Below are 4,983 nucleotides of genomic sequence, written 5' to 3'. Positions count from 1 at the left end.
AGTGTTTGCGCGAGCAGGTGAGAAGATCGAGCTCGAGGATGTGGGGAATGATCATGCGCGCGCATTTAATGATGATATGAAAGACAGAAGCAGCCAGATAAATTCTGAAGTGTACAGGGATATACTGTTTGCTCAGATTCAGTCAAATGCAGCAAAGTTGATTGGATGGCGCTTCAAAGTGGAAATGACCCAAAACATACTGCAAAAGCAACCCAGGAATTTTTGAAGGTAAAAAGAGAAATATTCTGCAATGGCCAAATCAATTTCCAGATTTCAACCCAACTGAGCATGCATTTCACTTACTGAAGACAAAACTAAAGGCAGAAAGACCCACAAAAAACAACAACAACTGAATTCAGCTGCAGTAAATGCATGGGGAAACCCAGTCTTTGGTGATGTCCATGAGTTCCAGATTAAGCAATTAAAGCAAATTAAAGCAAAAGGGATTCAAAAAGATATTAAAAATGAAAATTATATGTGTGATTATATTTATTTGTCCAATTACTGTACATTTGAGGCCCTGAAAATGTGAGGACTGTGTATAAAAATGGTTGTAATTATGTTATATTTTTGTTCAAGACCTTGAATTAAAGATTAAAGTATACACTACAATTTCATCTTGATTGACACAGTTTTCATAATTTTGGCTTTGTATGCCACCAGAAAAGAACTGAAATAAAACAGTGTCCAAATATATATGGACCTAACTGCACTGTAATAGATTATGCACTGTTAACTGTTAAACTGTAAATTTACATTCATCTTATTTGTTTCTGCTCTCTTGACAATACTGTGTTCGAGATTTTATTTTCTGTTACTTAAAGCATTGCACTTAAAGCATTGCAATTAAGTTCAATGAACAATTTCTTTGTGTTCAATGAAAAGGTCTAACATATGGCTCATTTGTGCATGTGATGTTCAGCCTGGTTCTCATAAGATCACAAAAAACATTGTGTGACCCATTAAATAAATAAATATAAAACTATAAATAATAAATAAAGTAATAGAGATAATATTATTGGACTTATACTGTATGTGTGTGTGTGTGTGTGTATATATATATATATATATATATATATATATATATATATTAGTGCTGTCAATCGATTAAAAACTTTAACTAGATTAATCACACATTTTTTCTGTGATTAATCGCAATTAATCGCAATAAAAAAGAAATGTTTTTGTACGTTTTTAATATATTTTTTAATGTAATAATTTCACAGTTAATCAAATTAATGTAGAAACAACATTAAGACAGTATATTTTAAATACTTGTTTAAATGGCATCTTTTTATGAATGAAGGCCAGTATTACTGATATTAATACAGCTACTGATTTTTTTTTTTACATTTATTATTAGGCTTCAAAAATATAACAGTTTTTAATTTAAGTAAACTTAAAACAATGCTAACATAAACCCATAATAAATGTCATGTTTTCTCCTGCCCTTCCTGTCTTAACAGTTAAGAAATATACAGACATTTAATAAAGTTATCAAAGTTATATGCAGTCTGCACTGCATAAACTATAAATTAAATAGTTAATCCTTATTAAAGCTACAAAAGTTATTTAGTCAAGAGTAGCGAGTCATTTTCTCTGTTCCCTTTGTTCTTTAACTTTACTGACAGGAAGCTTTATTGGCTGCTGTCCCTTTAAGAGCAGACAGACACGCGGATCTCACCGTTTATATACTGTCTATGGATCTCGCCTCATTCTCTCACAACTCTTTTTGTTCATTTTAGACTTTATATAAATCATTTAAGATTGCTCTTATGAGGATAATCGACAAAACTGGCACTTTGGGATGTTTATTGTTAGTTCAAGCGCTTAAGAGAACTGAATTCTGGCGCCCTGTCTATGCATTGTGTGTGTGTGTGTACGTGTGTATGTGTCACATAAGGGCATTCACAGACAGCGCATTCTCTTTTGTCTTGCCGCGCTTGAAATGTTAAAAGCATTTAAATGAATAAGAGCGCGATCATATAATGTAAAGCTAGCCAACGGATGGCAGAAAATACGGATGCTGCGTTAATTGCGTTAAATATTTTGACACGTTAAACCAGACAAAAATTAATTGCATGCGTTAACGTTGACAGCACTAATATATATATATATATATATATATATATATATATATATATATATATATATATATATATATATATATATATATATATATATATATATATATATATATATAATTTGAAATATTTTTAAATAAAAATGGGAGTATTATATACAAATACAATTATTATATAGTAAACTTAAAAATAAAATGCTAATATTTACTTATTTTTTCATATGAATTTTCACCATTTTCAAACTTAAAATCAGCAGGCTTTTATTTTGGCGGGTTGCTGGCAAGTGACTGTTAAGTGCGCTTCAACAGACGCGTGTGAGCACGGGCATCTTCAAAAGACTTTTGCGTGCTTTTTTCATATTGTCAACTGGCCATAAGCTATTTACTTCCACGCTCTATAAATATATAAGCAAAAACACTGTAATGGTAATGTTTATAGTGTTGTCAGGTGGTAATTGAAGCAAAATAATCCCTTTGAAATTAGCAGTGACATTAACTCATTTAATTCTGAAGGAACGTAAATTAAACATGATGGCGCAAGCAACCGCGAAGACGGTTGACCGTACGTCCTCTTTTGCTCGGGCATGTCCTCTTTTTGCACGTAAAAAACTTAATCCGGCCAGGATTTCTTACTCGTCCAAAATGTCTGGGATTCGGCTGTTTTCTTTATCTCGCTCCCACTGAATTTCTGACCCATGTCGCCAGCTCCCTCTACATGTGTTTCGCTCCGTGATTTTCGTGTCTACTCCTTTAAACATTCTATTGTGCATAATTTACATTAGGAAGGCACTCTCAGCGTAGTATTTAAATATATTTTGAATGAGCTGGCCACTTTCGATTTTGCAATCACACGCACTCCGTGTAAAGGGAGCACATCTTACAAGATAAGATATGTCAATGAGTTAAAGATCTGTTAAGTAGCAAATACTCCAGCCTGGTCTTGTCAGTCAGCTCTCCTTATTCTTGACCTGGCAGATAGAGATCAGTCAAAGCTCCTAGTCTTTGCAACTTTACAGAGCTTCTTTATGGACCAAGAGTTTGTAACACTCCAAAGAGAAAGGAAAAATCTAAATCGCATCTTATGACTCCTTTAGAACTTTCCGCCCGACAATACTTGCACCTGCTGTACGGAACATGTAAGCTACTAAAAACCTAAAGCAGTTTTGTGTAACTCCGCTTTGGGTTCAGAGTATTTAATTGATATACATTAATTTCACACGTCTGATATAACTATGTGGTCTTGTTTCATTAATACAGTGTATTCTTTTTTTATTTTACCCCCCCCCCCCCTCAAAAAGAAGTACAGTAAGTGAAATGTGACAACATGGCCCACTGTTGTAACATCTTATCTAATATAATTTAAATATACATGCAATGTGGGCAAATAGATGAATAAACATTCCTGAAGTGTGTTTTGGGACATAGGCTATTACATTAGGATTTAGTGGTTTTAACAAAAGACATCAACAAAAGTTGACCAATTACCAGTAGAGACCAACAGACACCCTTACAGTTTCCATTAAAAAACAACAACAAATAAATCATTATAACAGTAAAACCATTACAAACTAGGTGATGGTTTCTATTTTTTTCAGCAAGGGATTGAAATAAATGTATTATTGTATGAACAATAATACTTGAAATCTTCATAAAAAGAGCAGAATGCAAAATGCATATGACAATGATAAACATAGAATCTAGAAACATGAAACGGAATTCTTCAATTTGAGTCTTCATATGTCAGTCTCATCTGTTTTGAAAAGGGAGACAAGCAAAATGTTCACTGTTGGGGCTTCATGATGCTCTAAACGATATAAATTAGGCTTTTCTAAATATCATTGTGTCCGTTTTAACAAACACAACAGGAAGTGTACCGTCTGGTGGTCAAAGTATAAATAGCTCCTAACAAACTCCTACTCGATTTTGTAGATCTAGGCATTAGAATATAATTACATAAATACAACTACTGCCTGCTCAGACAAGAATTGCATCATGTATTTTCGCGCATCAGGGAGCAGCCATCAATATGCAGAGTATTTAGTATTTTATAATTTTGGCAGGTTATATGGTCAACACAGAGAGATTGAAAAGGCAGACGTGGTAATTAATATTGTTATTATATATGACATGCTGATAACTCGTAAGACACGGGAAATACAGTTGCAAATGAACTTTGCTTTACACCTTTGAAATTTGGCAGTCACTGTGCGTTCGCGAAAGTAAAAAAACGCAAACGTAATGCAAGAATTGCAATTGCGTTTGGATTAAGTTACAATTTATGCGTCCACATATGGAAAACGCAACTGAAAAAAAAGAAATTACTTTTACAAATGGTCCTGAATATTTTTCCATAATCCAACAAGTAAATCAACTACAGAATGGCTTTAATCCCTTTAAGTTACTGTTTTAAATTAAACACATACCATAAAAGAGTGCTGTGTTTTTACAGTTCAAAATCTGACATACAGAAATATTAAAATAGGAAAATATGCACTGTATTATTGCAGCTGGATCTCCTGTAAGTTTATTTTATTAATGATATCATATTCTACTTATCAAATAAGGGCACACATATACATACAGTAGGCTATATCTCTAAATCTCAAAATGCATGAATTGAAGTACAAAAAAAATCACAGTGAATTTAAAATAAAGTATTGAAAGATTTTAAAAAGATTAAATTATAATAATTATTTTGAATTGAAGGAAATTAAGTGAAGGTTGTTGAAAGAAAAGTAGCATCTAATCTTTTAAGAATGCAAATATTTCTAGCTAAAGTTAAGCTAGATTCATTAATTTTGTTAGTGTACTACTGTACTTCTATTTTCCAGTTCTTTAAAACAATAACATTACTCAAAATTTTTAAACTGTTTTAGTTTTCAAAAGTACATTACAGATGG

This window comes from Carassius carassius, chromosome 20, assembly GCF_963082965.1.
Source record: "Carassius carassius chromosome 20, fCarCar2.1, whole genome shotgun sequence".
Taxonomy (NCBI): domain Eukaryota; kingdom Metazoa; phylum Chordata; class Actinopteri; order Cypriniformes; family Cyprinidae; genus Carassius; species Carassius carassius.
The sequence above is the reverse complement of the archived record's forward strand: the minus strand, read 5'-3'. Positions refer to the sequence as shown.